Source organism: Manis javanica, chromosome X (genome assembly GCF_040802235.1).
Source record: "Manis javanica isolate MJ-LG chromosome X, MJ_LKY, whole genome shotgun sequence".
NCBI classification, from domain to species: Eukaryota; Metazoa; Chordata; class Mammalia; order Pholidota; family Manidae; genus Manis; species Manis javanica.
The window spans coordinates 32,183,116-32,205,210 of NC_133174.1; the positions used below are offsets into that span (position 1 = coordinate 32,183,116).

Consider the following 22,095-nt stretch of genomic DNA (forward strand, 5'->3'; position numbering starts at 1 on the left):
CAGGAGCCCAGTTTGAAAAAGACATATGCACCCCTATGTTTATTGTAGCACTATTTACAATAGCCAAGAAATGGAAGCAACCTAAGTGTCCATCAGTAGATGAATGGATAAAGAAGATGTGGTACATATACACAATGGAATGTTATTCAGCCATAAGAAGAAAACAAATCCTACCATTTGTAACAACATGGATGGAGCTAGAGGGCATTATGCTCAGTGAAATAAGCCAGGTGGAGAAAGACAAGTATCAAATGATTTCACTCATCTGTGAAGTATAAGAACAAAGCAAAAATTGAAGGAACAAAACAGCAGCAGACTCACAGAACCCAAGAATGAACTAACAGTTACCAAAGGGAAAGGGACTGGGGAAGGTGAGCGGGAAGGGAGGGATAAGGGAATAAGGGGCATTACGATTAGCACACATAACGTGGTGGGGGTGTGGAATGGGGAAGGCAGTATAGCACAGAGAAGACAAGTAGTGACTCTATAGCATCTTATTATATTGATGGACAGTGACTGTAATGGGGCATGTGGTAGGGACTTGATAATGGGGGGAATCTAGTAACCACAGTGTTGCTCATGTGATTGTATATTAATGATACCAAAATAAAAATTTTTTGAAAAGGAAGACTGTTAGACTAGGATAAGAAAAAAAAATCCTATACGATACAGCAGTGAAAGGATGTGAGGTTCTAGGGGTAAGCCTGGTGGCTTTTGCTCTTGGCACCATCACTTAGTGGCTGTGTGGCCTTGCGCAAATTCTCTAACCTCTCTGTTGCCTCAGTATTTTCATCCATAAAAGTGGGGCAGTAATAATAATGTTTTATAAACATTGAAGTCTAATGAGATAGTATATATGAAGTGCTTAGAACAATAATCAGCATACAGCAAATGCTCAAAAATATCAGGTATTCTTATTTACATCCTTGGAAAAGAAAGAGGGGATGTCTTCTTTCACTCCTTCAGAAATATTTATTAAGCATTGTACAGAAGTGTAAGAAATAGTAATCAAGGCTCCTGCCCTCAAGGACCTCATAGTTCAGTGCCAATATATGAGCAACTTACTATGATATAAGACAAATTTTAATAAATGCTGAGGAAGGAGAATAGTAACACTGTATAGGGAGCATAAGAAAAGAAACGCTTAGAGTAAAAGATTGGATGGCTTCATGAAGGACGTGGCATTTGACCCACACCTTGCTCAGATACATGGTCTCTGTAAGCAGAAAACAAAAGAAAGATGTTCCAGACTGTGGAAGAACTGTGGATGCCGGTTGGGAGGCAGAGTACATGACACCTTTTGAGGAAGACAAGGATGCTGGTGCCATGGAAACAAAGAAATGGAGGGGACCTGGATAAAAGGAGGCTGGAAAGGTAGTTGGACTCCTCATCTGTCCAGCAGCAACCTGGCAGTCTGGTTTTTATTTCCAGGTGAAAGGACTGGAAATGATACTGGAGTGTTAAGTGTTCCCCATATTCTTTTTCCCCTGAATATGAGAAAAAAATTTAATGATGAGCAAAGTCCTATAGTTATCAACTCTAATTTAGCAGAAAGAGCCCCTCCAATTTTGTCCATGCAGGTCATTTATTACACCCAGAGAAATCTTTGTAGTCACCACAAAAGTGCAGCTACCTCTGGGGTATGATGCAGTTGCTATTTAACTGTCACGTAACATGACAATCGAGTGTCCTATTAGAGCTAAAATTTAATTGTGAAGACGGGTACCATATTTAACTGCAATCCTGGGGGGAATTTAGGTTGACAGGCTGTAATTACCCAAACTGGAACCTGGCCAGGACACACCTACTCTTTGCCAAAAGAGCTATGGGGGTTTCAACCACCGCAGGCAGGCCGACTGAAACTGCGGCTTCTGCAGGGCGGGGAGTCAGCAGCCGCAGCCCTACAGCGCCCCCTAACAAAGCTCCCAACCGGGGCAAGCGCTCTGGGGAGCGGGCCTTTGTTGACCTGCCACACTTGCAACTTCCCTCCTCCCAGCATCCCCCTGCTTCCACCTGACTCCAATCCATCATGCATGATCTGAAATGTTCCATTTAAGGCTGCCTGGCTGTGGGTCCTACCATCAGGTTCTTGCTGAGTCTTATCTGTGTCTGTCTGTCTGTTTGGAGCACTCTGTGGGTCTCTCCCCAGGTCCTACTGTTTCTCTCTTATCATGATGGAAGTACTTGTCCTGATAAAATAATTATCCACCAGAGCACAGTGGTTCTCATCACCAGCTGCTGTTTCTACATAGAGATCAATTAGAGGCATCTTTCCACCGGGGAAGTGGGCTAGTTGGACCAGTTTACGAAAAATCCCATTAGGATTCTTACTGTGAAATGCATTATGCTTTGGTCTCCAAATGCAATTGCTACCAGAAAAAATAAACACTGGGCCAGAAAAGGTGAAAATGTGGCTTGCTGATGTGAAGGGTTAAAAGGGAGAAAGTTCTGGGATGCAAGCAGCAGTGTGAATAGTAAATATGGTCTTAATTTATGGTTATGGATTTTTTTAAAAGCCTTGCTTTTTGTCTTCAAGTCTTTGCATTCATATCAGTTAAAAGATAATTTAGACAGAAACCAAATGTTGGAGCAAACTCAAATTATTATGTGCATTTTAAATAAACCTGTGTTTTCTGCCACTGACATAGCATATGAATAATAACATTACTAATGATCCTGATAATTTTTCAACTGATGATCTTTTCCCTCAGACCTTCCAGGCTCTTGGTTTTTGGCCCTGCTATTTAACTTAGCCAAAGACCTGTCCTTCATGACGGAAGTTGATGGTAACAGCCCTTACTCCCTCTGCAGGGTGGACAGGTAGAAAAGCCCAGGGGGTCAACTCCCCACCCTGCCTAATTAGCTGTGTGAACTTGGATAAGTTGCTTAACATCTCTGGCCAGCCATCAAAGGATGCAATTTTCTCTAAGGAGGTACAGCAGATCCATAAGGTGCAAAATCAAAAGCCATATAATAATGTCACCTGGGAAGATTTTTTTTTCTCCTTTTTAAAAGATGAATGTTCTGAAAAAAGGAACAGACTCAACAAGCAATTTCAACAAAGCAATTGTTGGACAGGGCACAGGATGAAGTTAGATTAAGACCAATTTTTTAAAGTGTGTGAATGGTTTTCTATTTAGTTTCTAAGGACACACACACATACATACACGCCTAAGTATACTTCGGTCAGAGGCAAATCCACTTAAAATGCTCACTTTTCTGCTTCCCTGGAAGGAAGTTTTCATTGCCCTACAAAGGCAACAAGAACAATCTCAGAACAGTAGCATTTGTTTAATTCTTCTAATGGTATAAACTGTCCAATAGAATGATAATATGTAAGATTGAATTTATGAAATTGCCATTTTTGTAGGTCAAAAAGAGTTGAATGTAAGATATTTCTTACATTTCACACTAATATTATAGATATATGGTATATATCTAATATACCATATATATAGGTATATCAAAGGTATATATAGGTATTATATCAAAAGGCATGTATATATGCCTTTTTATATAATTAATAATAATAATAATAATACAGTCCAGAGTGATTCTTCTATATTCTTGTCTCTCTAGCAAATATTTTCTCAGTGCAAGATTGGTATATCTTCATAATCCTATCCTATCACTTAGAATAAGATGGGATAAGATTTATTAACAGAAGACCCTTTGACATTCCAGGTTACAGTTCTAAACATGGAAATGGGACCTGATTGGATGCTGTAAGAATATAATCAGAAGCTGACACATGGAAAGGTCCCTTAGAGGCACTAGCAGGGCTTCTGGCTCCCAGCAAAGGTGAAGGGTGCCCTGTACACTTGGGGAGAGTAATCCCAGTGGGGTTGGGCCCCAGCAAGACCTCTGCACAGCTTCACTCAGAGGTCATCATGTATGTCCCTAGGGAGAGGTGATCCTTTTTAGCAGTGTTTATTGGAAATTATTTTTATTGGTGATTTTAAAAACTAAAAATAGAAGTATTATACTCAGTAATGATTTCAGAGATAGCTAATGTGATAGAATGTTCCAGGATATTTTCAAAAGAGAAAGGTGGGGCTGCTAGGGGTGGGAAGCTTCCATGAATAAAGTGAGTGGGTTCCAAAATGAGTAATGAAATAAAGATTTCAGGGAGAAATAAACAAATTTGCTGCTAGTTAAAAATTTCATTTCCTTATTTTAATTTTTGTGCTTATGTCTTTATTGTTGCTTCTTCCACCTCCATAAAACAGCCAGAATAACCAGACCAAATGCTCCCTAATACGTATTTTTCAATGGAGATAACTGTAAGTTTGCATTATAAAAAGACCAAGAAATTATGGAAAAGTACAAAAGAAAAAAATCACCTGTAACCTCATCATTCAAAAAGTAAGATTGCAGAGCACTTTTACCCAGATGTTTTAAAAAACATGCCTAAAAATCAAATCATTCTACACTTCCTGCTTCTTTGTTTTTTCATTTAGTGGTATCTCTAGTCCATGTCATGGACACGTTTCCATATGACTTGATATAAAGCTATTCGTCTTTTTAAATTGCACGTAATCTTCCACTGCATGCTTAACTTCTCAGCTATTGATACACACCTAGATAGCTTCCTGTTTTGCCACTATAAACTTCACTGGTATAACTTATCATACACATCTTTCTGTACTTGCTTGTTTATGCCTTAGGATTTATTTCTAGAGATGGAATCTGTCAGTCAAAGGACATGGCTTTTGTTATGCATTGCCCAATTGCTGTCTAGGAAGCCCTGACCTATTTACAGTCCCATTAGTGACAAATGTAAATGGCCCATTTCCCCTCACTTTGCCAGGGGATGATCAATATGTCTAATCTTTGCTAATCTGATGAATGAAAAATCATGTTCTATAGGTTCAGTCTTACTGGTAGTCAAAGAGAAGCCAAATAAAATAGCACTTCTTTAGTCTTCACATATAGTTGACTTGTATTTCTTCTTTTGTGGATTGCCTACTCATGCCTTTTGCCCATTTTTTTCTGTGGGTATTTCTCACTTTCTTATTGATTGCAAGATCAGTTTACATATTAAGGATACTCTTCTTTCAATTGCTGTCTATGTAAAAAAATATTATCAGTATTCCATTTGTCTAGTTTTTTCTGGATTTTTTTTTTGCAATGCCAAAGTTTAACATTTTTTAAATTAAATCAGTTAACCTTTTCTTTAGTGTTTCAGTCTTCAGGGTCACTCCAAAAAACCAGCATGTTTATCTGCATTTTATTTTTCCAGTCATTCTGAGTTACACTGTAGTTATAGCTCTCCCTCCAAATCACATTTCTCCTTATTATCCAGAGTTTCTGGAGTGAAAGCATAAGGGACCTTGGAAACCAGAGTGGAAGAAAGATGACTATTAATAGTAACACTTGACATTTCTATTTTCAGTGTGCTATAGGATCACTAATTAGCATCCCCCCCCACACATACACACATACCTTAGCTTAGCAGGGTCACCCTGGCTGCAATTCATTCACCCTATAGGATACTGAGGTACAGGGCAGGAAAGGCTGTGGTATTCACTTGGTGGGTAACACTCTACCGGGCCAAGACTTAAACCCAAGTTCCTAACTCCCCATCTATGCTTGAATCAAGGTTAGGCAATTTCTTACACATAGGCTGGCAGATTCCCAGGATGCACTCAGACCATCAGGGTATATTTTCTGCATTAAACACCACTGCTGTCTCTCCCCTCAACCCAGAAAAGGGAAATCGTATAATACATAGGATGGTTGCAACCTGGGGTTTTCTAACTCTGCCTTTGGCCCCAGGGAGGAATTGTACTACATTTTTATTCACGGTTAATTTTTGACAACCAGGATGCCTACTGCAAATGTTCGGCAGGACAAAGGAAAATAGAAGAAATGAGTGGATGGAAAATGCCTTCTAAGTCAGTGAATGGTGTGCTGCTGAGGTCACCTCCGGTGAAAGTTATTCATACTGCAAAGGCTGATGGGGGTTCCCTGTGTGCCAGGCACTGGACTAGGGGCTGGAGAAACAATGAGGCTTTGTAGCCTTGGTATCTGATGAGGACGGTTACATGGGCCACATGGATGGTGAAGGGCTCGATGGCAGCACAGAAAGAGTTCCTGGGGTGGCAGAGGTTGGGGGATGACCTCTCTGCTAAGATTCAACAGGTGCACAGGAGTTCATCAGAAAAGGGCGTTCAGCAGGCATGAGAACGGTGAAGACAGCATGTAAACTTTAGAGAGTGGAGTGGGAGGAAACCCTGGAGAGCTGGATTCAGAAAAGACAAAGTCTTCTAGCACCATGTCATACACTATCTTTGGGGAAGGACTAGAGCTTGCCCTGCTCCTGTCCCCTGCAATGTGTTGCAGACAAATACTCTTACAATACAATGCAATACAAATGGATTAACAAAAATTACCAGACATTCAAAATACAAACTCCGTTTCTTATGAATAGAGTCAACAGATAAAAATTCACTTGTCAAATTACTATAAAAGTATTTCTGTTCTTCTTAGTTTCTGTACTTACCTTGTTGCAGACCAGTAATAGTTTGGCTACTGGTATGGGTCCACAAAGCACACATTTTGAGCAGCACTGAGCCAGAGCATTCTGGGAAGGAGATGGGGTTGGCAGTGTCAAATGCTGCCAAGGTGTTGAGTAAAATGAGGTCTGGTAAGTGTCTTCTGTGTGTAGCAACAAATATGTAGTTGCAAAGAGCAGTTTCAATGGAGTGGTTGAGATAGAAGCCAGACCAAGTAAGTTGGTTGATGAGTTCAGCAGCGTTCACAGCAACTAAAAAATGTGGAAGCAAAGATTAATTAAAACGTGACATGCTGAGGCTTTATATTGATAACATCTCTTTGTTTACATAATATAGTTAACAAAAATCTATGTTTTGACATGGATAAAGACAGCTAGTAACTCGATAAAGTGTATAGTGTTGTAGAGAATGTATCAGTCTGAGTTCAGAGGCCTAGATTATCAAGCGGAGCCAGGCAATCATAAGCTGTGTGACCTTAGGCAAGTCACCACATGCTCTGGTTCTGTTCCTTTGTCTGCCAAATGAAGAGGTTGTGCAAGATCTCTTCTCTGTGTTTACTTCCAGCTTTCACATTCTAGGTTTAAATAATCACTGTAAATATTGATGCTTCCAAAAATGGTGTGATGTTTCTGAAGTCACTGAACTCTGTTGGCTGTGGCTGTGCATCTTCAAGAGCTCATCCATTGCCTGCAGAAAGGTGCCAGCAAAAACCTTCTCACTTGGTTACATCTAGTAAGATAAACCTGCCCCCCAAACATTTAGGACCCAGAATGTGTGCTAAGACCCTACACATTCACACTGTTGGTATGGAACCCATCTCATGGTCCAGCTGGGAGGAAAAGGAAAGAATCTGAAGGCATCTTTGAGCTGGTTTGGGCTTCAAGAAAGCCTACAGCGAAGGGGGTGGGGGAGTGTGAGTGAGGAGTGAAGTTGGGGTTGTGATGCAAGCTGAACAGGGCAGGCGTCAGGGGGACTCTGCACTGGGGTAGTTTTTCCTTTTCTGCCCAAACCCCTCTGAAGTGTCAGGGATGCTGGCTGGATCATTGGTCCTCATCCTTGTCCTTTCTATAGCTAGGAAATTAATCTATCATCTGTCTTTACAGTCCCTGATATCACAGCATCCAAATTCAGGAAATTACGAAGTGTCCTTGCAAATCTTTCTCACATCCATTATGTATTATCTTTGAACAATACTCCTAGCTCTATAGACTTTACTATGACACTGTGTCCTGCATTTCTTTCTGGGCAGAATTAGTAGAGGCACTGTGTGGTCACAGACACATACGCACCTACACACACACACACACACACACACACACACACACACACACCGTTTATACAGTCAGAGCAGAAGAAAGTGGTTCAGTAGGCCCAGGTAAACAGTGAGTTGCCACGTGCTCCCTGTGAGTGGCTCCCTGATAATGGACAGGTTTGAAAGCAGGGGCTGTTTTCTCTGAGTCCCCTTGTAGCTTCACACCATTGTCTGCTCATTAAGTGAAATGGGAACAAACCATTTGGGTGGCTGTGACCACATCTGGCTGAAGTGCCCAGCTGTTGCTCTTGCCTCTTTTCAGTTTTCAATCCCTGTGATGTGGACTCATTATGGCTGTGATCGTTCCTGATGACATTAATGCACTGTGCTGCTTCTCCATCGCACGTGCCATCTGCTCCCATCAGCCCTTTGGGGTAAGTGGTAGGTAATTGTTTCCCATCGGTAGTCCATTTTCTCAGATAAAGGATGTGAGATTCAAAAATAAACATCCACTCTGAGTCACTGTAGTGAGGCCAGTGTGGGTGTGGGGGCAGCCGTCCCATCTGCCACAAGTAGTGGGTGAGGTTGCTTTCCCTGTAATTCAAGTCGAAGGGCAATTTGATTCATTAACAGTGGCTTTGGGAGAGGAGGAGGTTCAGAGAGAGAGCAGAGGCAAAAAAAAAAAAAAAAATCCCTGAGAGTTCTTCTAAACCAGCAGGGTCAGTGCAAAAGAGGAGAGAGAATGGAGAGAGACATCGGCGGTTCATCAGTGAAGGCTTGCGAGTGGATGAGAATCAAAGATAAGAGCCCGTGCACTTTCAGGGATGGGAAACGGGCTTGGCCTATGGTGCCAGCTTCTTAGCTGTGGTTAGCTATGGCTTCAGCTTCCTCACCCAGGACCACAGGTTCCAGATCAGCATTGAAAATGAGGTGTGCCTGGAGCGTCAGGCAGGGTTCTGAAGGTAGGCAAGCAAGAGGGCAAGATGGGTCAGTGCTATAGAGGAACGAAAAGACCAGGTCCCAGAAATCATGAGTGGGGAGGAATATGATTTAGTTGCCTCTTCCCCGCCTGCCAAGATCACTGACAGGGCTTGCTTTGTTTATTCAATTGAGGACATTGCATCCTGAGGTTCACTTTTAACTGCTTTCCCTCAAGAACTGCCTCACAGCATCCTCGGTTTGACTTTTGCCTCCGCTCAAATCTCATCCCCATGTACACTGTCATTTATTCAACAAACATTTATTGCATGCCTGCCAGATGCTGGGCTACAGTCTCACTGGGAGGTTGCTAAGGGCCCTGGAGCTGGGCAGGCCCAGATTTGCCATTTGCTGCTGTTACCCTGTGCACATCTGTAACTCCTCCAAACTTATGTTTCCATGGCTCCTCAATGGAGTAATCGTACAGTTCCCGATGATTGTCATGAGAATCAAATGAGAGAGCGTATGGCTCAGGCCAGAGGGAGAAAAGGCCTCCATATACATGGGGGCTGGACACTGAGCGTGCTTCCTTTCACATACTCCCACGGGCTCCTCACATGTCCTGTCACCCCTGTGGTCCTCTCAGGCCTCCTCTACCAGCCAGGGCCCACTGGCTGCCTCTGCCCCCTCAGGCCCTGATTTCATAGCTCCTGGGCCCAGCTGCTGGGTGGGGCACCCAGCGGGCAGCTGAGCTGTTCTGGAGGGTCACACTCCTGCCACTTTTCCTGCCATTCCAGTGCTCCTCAGTTAGAAGAAGATCCCCAAACACCGGGCTTGCTCCAATCGCAGCCAGTTCTGCTAATTTATTCATGTTATTTTATTTTCTGTACTGGTGGTTAGGGCCTCCAGCAATTTTATGCAAATTTATGAACCTTATGCAAATGAGGGCATCCCTAGACTAATTGCACACAGAACGGAAGCTTTGTGGGTACCTCCCCCATTCAAGTGTGCCCTGACTCCTTCTCATCCCTTAAATTAATCCCAGCCCCCCATCCCTGTGTGTGCCCAAGACCAGCAGCCTCCCCCTCCACCAGTCTCCCCACCTGCAGGCTTCTCAGTGGCCATTTTGGAACATTTGCCATGGTTGGTGGCTGCTTGGTGTCCCAGCAAACCCTAGCGTTCGGGGTCACACCTTCAAGTCTGTTTTTATTTTACATCATTTGAATCTCATCAGCTTCTTCCAGTCCTCCCAGGACAGGTAAGACCAGCCCAGGGCAGCCTGGAACCTGCCAGGGGCTCATAGAGCTGGCCTGATGCTGCCCCTCTGGGTAAGGGCAGAGCTGTGTGTGGCCTTCCTGCCTCTGCAGCATTCTGTCACTGACCTTAGGCCTAGTCTTTGTCCCAGCACACTGACAACTAATCCTCTGGAAGGTGCTGTCTTAGGTGGGCTTCCCTAGAAGCAGAGCCTGAGACAGGTATCTAGGTGCAGGTGACCTTTTGAGGAAGGACTCTTACTAGAAGCCCATGAGGGAAGCAAAATAGAGGAAAAGCTGAACAGGTGTGGGTTCAGCTAAAGTCTTGACTCTGCCTGATCTCTTGGGGAGCTTGGTAGTGCCCACCTGGAGGCAGGGTGGTGGGCTTTTACATCTCCTCCCTTACACAGGCATGGGCTGCCAGGAGCCCCAGGGGAGGGGGTAGTAATCTCCCTGGCATCTCAATGGGTAGTCTCCCATCTGGGAAGGGGTCAGCCAACACACAGCAGCTGGCAGAGGGGTGTGCCAGCCCAGGTAGGGCACCAACAACATTTCCTACCGGAACTAAAGAAAGAGCTGGGTCACAGCCCCTGGGACCAAGGCCTTTACATTTCTTCAGTTTGCTTGTTTGTTTAACCTAACATAACCTTAGCATCCCTGTAAAGCAGGTTTTTCAATCATGCCCATTTTATAAATGTGATAACTAGTACTCTAGGCAGGTTGCCACCTGTTTCCAAGGTCCTCTGCCCAGGGAACCTGCTAGACAGAGAAGAGATTTGAACTTGGACTGACTTTCCTGCCATCCTGTCCTGCCTGGCAATGGGCCAGGACTTTTGTCTCCAGCCACTCAGATGTCCAAGGTCAGGATGTGCCATTCAGAACCCTTACATGTGTAGCTTTTCTCAAGAGCCCTCCTTCTCTTATTCTCCCTTTTGTATGGCTTCTTTTACAAAACCTATCATAGAATGTGTGCGCGGCAGAGGCGGGAGTGGGTGGTGTACACTGGAGTCAGAGGGGACAAGAAGCAGAGAGAAAGCAGTCCCATCCTCTCTGAACCCTCCCTTCCTGCCGCTTCCTCTTCCCGCCTCCCTCCTCACCCCACCCCATGCCTCCCTCTTCCCTCCCTTCCTTTCTTAGCCCCATTCCCCCACCTTCATTTTCTTCTAACTTCTCTTCTCTCCCTTCCCTCCTTGCCTCTTGCTTCCTCTCCCTCCCTCCACGCTTCCTTCCCAGCCTCCCTTCCTTCTCCTTCCCTCCCCACACCTCCTCCTTTTCTCCCAACCGCCTTCCCCCTTCCTTTCCTGGTACCTTTCGGCCCTGCCTTACCCCTTTCTCTCCCCTCGTCCATTTCTACCCCATCACCTTCCTTCCCCCTGCTCTCCTCCACTTCCTAATCCCTTCCTGCCTGCCTGCCCCTTCACCCCCTCACCCTCCTCTCCTGCCTCCTAGAGGGCTGCCACCTCCCACCCCCAGCCCCTGTCCCCAGATAAGCCAAGGTCTTGCCCTGGTGGCTGAGGGCAGATAAGCAGCACGGAGAAGGTGGCACCTCATTTTAGGGACCCCTGCCCAGTGGAGAGGAAGAGCTGGAAGGGGGATGGGGACCATGCCTGGACTGGGGACTGAGAGAGGAGAGGCCGAGGCAGACCTGAGCTGAACCTGGGTCTACCTGTATGTGGCAGTGTAGCTCAATAAGGACGCCCAGGAGACACTGGGTGGAAGCAGATGGTGACTGGAAGGGATCAGTTTATCTTGACTGGGGGAGCAGCCTGCCACCAGGGAGCCCTGACTAGATGTGCCTAACAGAGGACCATGTTGTGGGTCCACATGGCTGAGAGAAACTAAATCGCCATGACGACGGGTGCTCCATGCATAGGCCCCAGACTCACCACCTTGTGGCCCTTCGTACAGGCAGGAAGGCCACAGCTAACCCACCTTCCCCTTGAGAAGTAGTCCCCATTCAGAGCAGCTGACTGAGGAGTGGAACCAGAATTATTAGAGCCGACATTGCGACAGGGCTTCCCATGTGTCTGGCACTGTGCTAAAGTCTCCCCACTTTACAGATGAGGAAACAGAGGCACAATAAGTCACAGAGCTGGTGAGTGGTAGAGACAGGATTCCAACACAGAAGGTCCGGCTCCAGAATCTGGGCCCTTGACCCCTACCCTGACAGCCTCCTTGTGCTCAGTGTTTTGCTCTTCAGGATGCCCCCAAGAGGTTCAGAGAGCAGATGAGAGATCAGTTTGGTACCATTTTCTTAAGACAGCAGCCAGAGAAGCAGTGCCATTTCTCTGGGGCAGGTAGCCACAAAGCTGGGAGTTTTTCTCTACCCTTTCCCTGCAGCGATGGGCTGCGTGCCTGTGGGTTCCCGAATTTTTGGTCCTGTATGGTGGTTCTGGGTAAACCTCAAGCCATTGGAAATCTATTTCCCCAGGAACAAGATAAAGAGGTGCATTTCTGCTCTCCTTGGCACTTGTCCTGGGGGCCACCCCACCCTACTGCATGAACCTTATATCCGGCCCTCTCTTCCTTCCCTGTGGGTGACAGTGCCACTCTTTACACCATGGCCCAGGGGACTGGACAATTGGCATGAGTCACACGAGAGGCACAGCTTTGCAGTGAGGGAAGGAAGTCCATCACCATGTGTCCCAAGTAAACCCTCTACGAGTGGGGCCAAGAAACTGTCACCTTCCAAGATCCCTTCCAGTTTAGGCATCTGTGACAATAGTAGATTTGTGGAGGCCTTCCCCTGTTTCAGGCTCTTTACAAGCATTATTGCTCCTCCTCCCAGCACCTCTAAAAGGCAAATATCCTTATTCCCACTTTAGAGGTGGGGAAACAGACTTGGAGAAGGTATGTGACCTCCTGACCCAAAGTCCCACAGGTCACTTGACCCCCGGTTCTCTACTTTCCCCACACAATATCTTTCTGCTGGGGTCAGAGAAGAACTAGGAGGTCTGCCTTCTCGCACCTTCCAATCTGCTTTTCTAACCCTCAGCAGAGGCTCTGAGTCTCTTACAGACCCAAAGCCCTCCTCACCACTCTCTCTACCTTCTCCTGCCCCGTCTCCTTCCTTTCTTTTTCCCACATTCCAGTTCCACTTCCACTGCCACCTGCCTGCCCAGCTACAGCCTGAAGGGGGAGCAATTGGGATGGTGGAGGAAATGGGCCCTTTGTTTCTCTGTCCCGGCACTCCCAGTCCTGACTCAAAATTAACTCCCGTGTTGTAATAAAAATCTCAAGCTAGAGGTTTCACTGGGCTGAGGACACAGCCGGAACACACATGTGAGTGTGCAAGGAAGTGTGTATATGATCATGTGATCATGGGTGCCTGTGTGAGTGAGCAGACATGTGTGTGAGGGTGCGGTGTAGTCACGTGTGAGTGAGCATGTGTAGGTGTGCGTGTGTGCATGCACACTCAGTATCTGTAATAAGGAGCAGAGTAGATTTCAGCAGATTAGGAAAGGCATGTCCTGTGTGCTCATTCGGCAGCCTGTTCTCATGGTGATGTACTTAGTGGATAGCTAAAGCCAGGGAGCCAGGTGGCTGCCGGCTGTGTGTACCCCAGCTTCATGGAGCCCATCTTCCAGCCACCTTCAGTGCTGTGAAGCAGAGCTCTGGGTGGCCTTCAAACTGGAGCTCTCTTGCGTTTGTGGGGTATTTCAGCAAGGTGCGGGACTGAAAAGGCGGGCTAGGACTGGGAAACCTCAAGGCAGTTTCGGGGAGCAGGAGGGAAAGGGAGGCCTTTGGGCCTAGGAATTGTGAGGAAAGGCAGGCTCCACAACCCCTAGGGAGGGAAGATGCTGTTGACTTCTGGGACCTCAGGAAAGGAGCAGGGCAAGATAGCGGTGGGAGGGGCACTAAGAGGACTGAAGAGGCAGATAAGGCTTTGGCTAGGACCTCCCAGCCAGTTGCCTCAGCCTGAAACTAAGGGAGGAAAGAGAAGCTGGAAGGCCAGTTGTCATGTCCAAGGAGGATCCGGATCACTTAAGTGCTTCTTCCCAAAGGCTTTGGGGAACCTGCCTACATGGTCCAACCCCCTGCCCCCACACCCCTGGCGCTGCCTGACAGGCCGGACCTCACTGAATTCTCATTGTGAGGGTTGCCATCTACAGTGCAGGCGAGGCTGAGGCTCCTGCTCCCACTGGAGTGCTGGAAGTTAGGTCCAGCAGCACATCAGGTTCTTTCGCAGCACACTTCTGTGCTGAGAGCAGGCAGCTTCTGCTAGGTAACCTGCCAGCAAGGGGAAAGCATGGGTATTGTAGACACAAGCCTCCAAAGACATAGACTGAGGACTAATTCCAGCAGACGTGCATCTCCATCTCTTCATCTTTGCTCTGCAAGCTGGAGCAAACAGTGGAGTCATTAGGGGAAATAAGATAATAAGGCGACTGAGTGGCCTGTGCACGTCCTGGTGCCAGGAAGAGAAGAAAGCCAGGGAAATGTGTTTGCAACCTCTGATCACTCCCTGGGAGTCGAAGCATTTTTGGAACTTCCCACAGCTGAGTCCCCACCAAAGATGTGTAAACCAGGAGAGCCTCCTGAGCCTCTGTCCCACCTGCCCTCTGTGACCTGTGTGGCAAGCTTTGCTGGAACGAATGCTTTTGCTGCCCTTGCTCATAGTTCTCTTTCAGTTCACACCTCCTCAGTCCCCATTTACAGGAAAGATGAGGTATGGAATTGTAAAGGAAAGTGCTCCCTGCATCCTCCACTCTCATCCAAGACAGCAACAGCATCTGTCCAAGAGACTAAGTCAACCTGGCCAGGGCCCACCCACTGAGGCCCCTTCTGACTCCAGCTGCTCTTGGGATTTATGATATTCAAATGAGATTGAGGTTATCCAGGGTGAATGAGGCTGCTGCTTGTCCCTCCTTTCTCTGGAGAGGACTGCAGACTGTAGCTCTTCACCTTCTTCAAGAATTGTTTTTGAAAATGAAGTTAGATGGGATGGAGTAGATACAGGCCCTGGGTGGGAGAGGGAGATGCCCCGGACATCCGTTCAAACCCTACGGTTGCCTATCCTTAGCTAAAAAGGAATAGGAACAAGGGCTTCAGAACCTGATCAGAAGACCTGTGTGCTCTTGAGCTCTTTAGGAGGTTTATGGAGTGGGCTCACCATTGGCATGCATATGCACCTACACTGGGTGTGAGCCCCAGGCCCTTTTCAGCCATCAGGTCCTATGGGGAACTGAACTCATCACAGTGGGAAGGGAATGCTTCATCGCCTCTTCTGAGAATCTGTTTTAATTTTCTACTGCCTCTTTTCTTTTGCCACATTTCTGGGCTCTCCTAAGCTGACAGAATGCAGTCAGGTGACCCAGAAACCCCCACGCAGACCAGCACTGGCCAGGACTCATGCCTTCTGCCCCGTGGCTGATCACACTTCCCGGATGCCTGGGCAGACCAGGCCAGGCCACCAGAGTGAGGCTGACGTGCTTGCAGGCGGGGTCTGCGGGATTCCAGCAAGGTGCCATTTCCATATTCTCTGGCAATAACTAATTAGCGATTATAAGGCTCTTTGAAATATGAAGTGCTGCATGATAATATCTGTAATGAGCCTGATTCTTTCCCACTTGCATGCGAGGTCGGGGGGAGTAGGTTTTACACCCATTAAGGGGAGTTGGGCTGCAAGGCAGGTTTCCTTCCATGAGGGGCATCAGTGTCCTGGTCTGAGTGAGGCGTCCTGGAGACAGGGCATGGGAAGGCAGCTACTGGCAAAGTGGCACTTGGCTGCCTGCCCTTCTCCAGTCTTCTGCTCCCCACCACACCCAGGTCAGCTGCTTACTAGCTTCTGATTTGCCCTCCCCTGGGTGGAAGAAGGAGGGGGCAGTGAGGATGATGGATTGGAAGGGGGGCAGAGAAAGGTGGAGTTAGGGTGAGGAGAACGAGTTGGGCTCGTGGTCTTCTTAATGTGATTTAGAATTTCATATTAATATATCACCTCAGAAAAAAATTAATGAGAAACGTGAAGAAAATAGGATAATGAATATGATAATATATGGGGAGTGCTTTGGGCTTCTTGGAACAAAGGTGCAAGGAATTATTGCTATGATTTTCTCATGGTGCATATATATTTTTATTAAACTCTAAAAAAATGCCAGTAGATTCACTTCTTTGCAAGGTATTAACACCCCGCAGAGGAGTCGTTCTTCAATTAGTTCCCTGAGCCTCAGCCCAACCTCTTGGCTGCTTTTGCGTCACTCTTCTGGAGACTTCCAGCTTGAGGGACAGGGAGAGTAGATTAGAACACTCAGCGGCTTTGCCCAGAGTGTCTGGAGCACACGTGCCTGGGGAGCTGGCTCCCTGAGCAGGTGGGGTGCAAGACAGCTGGCTGCCTGGAGGGAGGGGAGCCAAATGGAGCCAAAAGTCAGGGCTCTAGGTGGCAGCCAGAGGGAAAGGACAACTCACTCATGTTCAGTCTTCTGGCCTATTTCCACTACTCAAGGGTCCACTCAGGCCAGACATCTTTTTGATGATTTCAACATAATTAAATGTAAGTTCCCAGCTGGAAGGGAACTTGGTGGGGATACATTGCCAAGGGGCCACAAAGAGTAGGACTAAGAAGAGAACCAGAGTCCCTTTTTATTTGCGGTTTCCCTTTACCAGTGGCTCTCACAGCACCGTCCCTGGACAGCAGCCCCAGCATCACCTTGATACAAATGCATGAACTGTGTGCTAAAGCTAAGTAGGTGATGGGAAGCTCTGGGACACTGAATGTCACAGGCCGAAGGCCCCAGAAGGCTGATTCTAAGATGGACTTCTGCATGTGGACTGTTCCTTAGGGAATGCCCCTGGGATCAGTGCCTATGGGAGGGAGTGGGGGTAACAGAAGCCATCAGAAGGGGAAGCCAGGCTGTGGTGAAGGCACAAGGACAGCCTTGGCTGTCCCACAAGGAGCTCTGGTGCTCCAATGGCCCATTAGACTTGCAGTGAGTTGAGGCAGGACTTCATGCCCCTCAGTCACTGGATGTGGGCCATGCTGGGAGGAACATGGTCACAGTCTTGGCACCTCTCAGCAGCTTGGACTGTCTCTAAAGAGGTCAAGATCTAAGAGCTGGCTAGAAAGAGCACTAGACAGTGAGCCCTCCCCTGAAAGGGGATCTGGGTGCTGCATCACAGCACCCACCACCCTGGACTGTATAATATTTTTGCTACCCGTAAACAGGAAGTCCAAGTGAGCCCCCATTCTCACTCCCACCCTACACAGAGGCACAGATCTCTCACTTCCGTCTGCATACTTCAGGAATCTTGTACCCGGCCAGCATCCAACAGAGATGCTGCTGAAAAATGCAAAGCCTTCAGGGTCAGAGGGCCATGGGCCTCATCCCTAGTTCTGCCACTCACCAGCTGGGTGACATTGACTATATCTTGCTCCGCCTCTCTGAGCCTGCTTCTCAGTAGGAATTGTTATGAGTATTAGATGCCACTGTTCATAAGGGATCTAGGAAATTGTAAATGTTTCCATTCATTCATTACATATTTCTTGAGGGCCAACTATATATCAGGCTAGAAATAACCTCCCTGCCCTCATGGAACTGAGAGTCTAATGGGGATGGATGGACAGATGTTCAATAAACACACAAATATTTAACTATGAATTATGATGTTCCAAAGGGACACAGCAGTGTCAAAGATGCAAAGGTACTTAATTTAGATGGGGGGAAGGGTGTTGGTCTTCCTTCAGATGGACATTAATTGAGGAATGAAGGATGAAGAGTCCTCTGGGAGCAATGGGGGATGGAGACGGCATTTGGAGCAGAAGAAATAGCAGATTTAAAAGACCTGAGGCAGGAAGGGCCTTGGTTCCTTAAGGCATGAGGGCAAGGTTGGTAGGAGTTGGGTGCAGAGCCCTGAGAGTTGTGCCAAGGATTTTAGGACCAGTGAAGTTAAAAGTCACCAGAAAGTTTTCAGTGGAAAAGCGACAATGATCTCTCTGGCTGCAGTGTGGAGGGCAGATTGTGGGCATGGGTGACAGCATCTTGGGACTATGGGTGGCTCTGTCCTGGTGGGAGATGATGGCAGCTGGGACCAGATGGAGGTGGAGAGCTGTGGACAGGTTCCAGATAGATCTTGAAGGGAGAGCTGACAGGACCCAGTGGTTGTTTGCAGTGAAGCAAGGAGTGAAGGAGAGAAAGGTCTCAGCTTCAGTTCCTTGGTTTTGGGGTTGAACAGCTGAGTACAGGGAGGTGGTAGACCCAAGCTTCAAACCAGGCAACACAGTTCTGGAACCTGAGCTCAAACACACTATACTTTGATGCCCCTCACAGCATCAGCGGGTGCTAAACAGGCATCTACATGGGCCATGCAAGCAGCTTACCATGATCTTCCCATAGCCCTCATTTTACCACTGGGGAACCTGAAGGTTTAGAGGTCCAGTAATTTACCCCAGGTCACCCAGCTAGAAAGGGGCTGACCAAGAGTCCAAACCCAAGTCTGTCTGATTTCAAAGGTCCTGCTGTAGCCACCATACTGCACCTTCCCCCAGAGCCATCACACTGTCCTCAAGAGACACACCAGATATCTCCCTCTCCTATTCCTTGATACGCTCTCAGAATCTCCTTGGATCTTAAGTCTTCATCCCTAGTCCATCTATCCATCCCTCAGTGCAGCCAGCCAGCCAGCCAGCCATGTCTTGCCTCGCCATGTGCTTAGTTCTGCTCTAGGTCATATGATACATTCAGAGTGAGTATAACACAGTGTCCCTGACCTTGGAAATTTTACAATGTCATTGGAGAATAACAAGGACCATGTGTGAAGCTCTTCTTGGTAGCCTATGCACCTTCACGTGGTTTTACCAGTGATGCTTACCATGCTTAGCACGAACCTTCCGCAGATTCTCATCTGAATTCTGCCAACCACCACACAAGCTTTGAAGAGGATCCCGGGCTCCAGAAAGGAATGCAATCTGGCTGACACCTTGATGGCAGCCTTATGACATCCAGCAGAGGACCCAGTTAAGCTCTGCTCAAACTCCTGACCCACAGAAATGGTGAAAATGCACATGGTGACAAGCCACTAGGTTTGTGCTAATTTGTTATGCAGCAACTCATTCTGATGGCCACAGCAATATATGCCATCCCACATTCTCCCGTCCAATGTGAGTGACCCTGACATTCCTCCCATTGAGAGGTGGAGTCCAATTCCCCTCACCTTGAGTCCAGATGGATTCGTGACTCCTTCAACCTTAGAGGACAGTGGAAGTGACACTGATCTTCAAGACTGGGTCATAAGAGGTAATGCAGCTTCCACCTTGTCACTGGATCCCTTGCCCTTGGAGCTCTGAGCTGCCATGTAAGAAGCCTGACTCTTCAGGCTTCTGTGCTGTGAGGCTCCATGCAACCTCTCTGATTGGCTGTCCTAATCTTCAGGCTAGCCCAGCACAGACTCTAGGCATGTGAGAGAACAAACCTTCAGATGATGTCAGCATCCAGCCACTGAGTCACTTCCAGCCTTCTAGTTCTTTCCAACTGAGGTCATAAACATCATGGAGCAGAGACAAGTCATCCCCACTGTGCGCTAAGCAAATCTCTGACCCACAGAATCCATGGACATAATAAAATGGCTGTTGCTTTACATTACTGAATGTAAAACAATTTCTTTATGTAAATTGGGGGCAGTTTGTTACACAATAGCAATCATAAAATATGCCCAAACCCCAAATCCATGGGGTGGGGAAGTAAGCTCTACCTACTCTATTGTGAAGTATTACAAAGTCACATGGCAAATGGCATAAATGTATAATTTTAATATAGCAAGGGCCTGAACGATCAGGAGCAATACCACAATCTACCATAGAACCTTATATCCAGTTATGTTAAGGATTCAGCTGAGGCCCAGAGAAGGCTCCTGCTTTGTCCGTGATCACACAGTATCAGTGTCAACACTTACAAATCAGCCCTGGTGGGCATCTAGGACTGTCCATATCTGTGCATTTGCCACACCCCAAGCTGGAACTGGTTGAACAAACTTGACCTGAGAATGACCTTCCCAGTGAAAGAGGAACCCAGTGAATGTAGACCCTGAATGACTTCCTTAGCTTTTAAAAGCCCTGGGCTGGTACCTGTTGTAAATGGTTGCGCAGTATTGATATTTATTGGACTTTGCAACCTATGAGTCTGTTTCGTGGCTGCACACCCATGATGGGTCACCACTTTTTTTAAAGATTATAAATGTAACATGCAAAAATCATATTTGTTACATTTATACATATTTATATCATACATTTGCAGTATATAGAGGCACTCAGAGTATATATTATTTATAAGCATTGCTGCAGCTCAGGTTTGTTCGAAAGGCTCAGAGCGAGAGTGTGTTTGTAAAGTGCTCCAGGGTCCTCTGGGATGAGGGCAGCTATGTAAGTGTAAGTCATTATCATTAAACTAAACTGCCTTCCTCCGATTACTGACAGCACCAAAGAGGTTCTCCCGCCTCCCCAGCCCCCGCGCCCGGCCTGGTAATGCTGGGATAATATAAAGATAATATTACTGTAATAAGTGCTTTGCAGCATTTATGCCTTTATTAGCAGCAGCCATATTGTAGGGAAGGGAGAGGCCCCCAGAAGTGCCAAGGGGTTAGTGCCGAGGGAGGAACACTCAGAAAGGAGAGCAGAACTCCAGGTACAAGCTGAGTGCAGGGGCAGTATAGCAGGAGGGGAAATTCTCGCTCCTCATTCCTCCCATAAAACCTGTTTCCAATTTCAATTGACCCCCAAATATCCTACCAAGTCCCGCTGGGTCTGGGGTTGGGTGGGGAGTTATTGATATAGGGGACTTCTGAAATTTTAGCCCCAGGGACATCCCACTACATTTTGAATGGCTTCCAAACCCAGGGGAGGCCCCGAATTGACTGCAGAGAACCACATTTTGATTGGGGTCACAAAGCCATGGGCTTCCCAGAATGAAATTAATCTTCATGGCCAAACAGCTTCATTGGTTGCTCTCCTGTAACTATGACACAACATAAAAATAAGAAGGAGCTTTGAGTACTTCTTACATCTGACAAAGGGCCCCTTTTCTCTTGGAGTTGCATGTAAGTTACAGTTGTTACAGGTTGTATATATCTTCGTGCCATACCCTTGTGATGTGGAGAAATGTGTTCTTTACAGATCTTTTATCTCAGAGCACTGAGAAATCTGGTAGTTACACCCACCATCTCATTTGTGCTCTGTGAAGCTTGTCTTATCCATCATCCCCATTGTATAGATATGGAAGCTGAGGTCCAGGAGGGTTGAGAGAGTGGAGCAAGGCCGTATGTTAGGAAGAATCAGAACTAGAGTTTAGGTCTTTAGACCCAAGGTCAGCGGCTCTTTCCTTCAGGCTGTCCTGCCAAGGGAGGATTAGTACAGCAGAAAGGCACCTACCTTCCACAGCTTTGCTCTGGAGAAGACAACATCAGAAGGGAGAAGGCCAGTGTACTGGTTATCTATTACTGCACAGCAGACCCCTGAACTTAATGGTATAGCACAGCCATAGCATTTTATCCTTACCTCCCAGGGTTCTGGGGTGACTGAGCCCAGTGAGCCTGCTGCACCTGGGAGCCTCTCATGCCGCTGCAGTCAGATGGCTGGAGGAGGGGACATCCCCACCTCTCTCTTCTCTCACAAGTCTGGTGCTCGTTCTGGGAAGTCTCCAACAGCTGGGGGCTGGCACAGCTGGGGCCCTGGTCTCTCTGTGTGGTCCCTTCACAGCCTCTCCAGCACGGTGGCCTCAGAGCAGCTGGATTTCTTCCATGGCAGCTCCCGAGGTGGGTGTCCTGTGAGAAAGAGCCAGGTGGAAGGTGTATCCCCTTTTCTCATGTGGCCTTGGAAATCTCACAGCATCACTCTGTTACTCTTGTTCTAACTGTTTGTTAGAAGTGAGTCATGAAAGCCAGCCCAGACTCAAGCGGAGGGAGTTTGGGGGCCACCTTTTCATGGAAGGACTGCCAGAGAATTTGGGGGCATGTCTCAAAACCACCACAGCTCTGTTCTCTCAATACTCTAAGCAGGACTCAGGCAGGGGTTACCACCTTCTCCCTACCTCTCCTCCCGCCTGCCTCCTGTAACCCGCCAAACTGTCCTGGGCTCCAGCATGATCTGCTGAGGCGAGCCGGGCCCTGGGTGACGGGACCATGCTCGGGACCATGACACCAAAAGGCCACAGCCAGGCCAGGCTCCCAG

General features: G+C 47.2%; 1 long non-coding RNA gene across 1 annotated transcript in view; it reads right to left on the bottom strand.

Annotated features, from left to right (window-relative positions):
- LOC118968939 (uncharacterized) overlaps positions 1-21,674 on the bottom strand; it is a 34,419-nt gene extending 12,745 nt beyond the window's left edge. The window contains exons 1-2 of the long non-coding RNA XR_005056823.1: positions 21,424-21,674; positions 6,506-6,769 (exon numbers count right to left, since the gene is read on the bottom strand). This is a non-coding gene — a long non-coding RNA (uncharacterized lncRNA). The remainder of the gene's footprint in view (positions 1-6,505; positions 6,770-21,423) is intronic.
- Between the last annotated feature and the right edge of the window lie 421 nt (positions 21,675-22,095).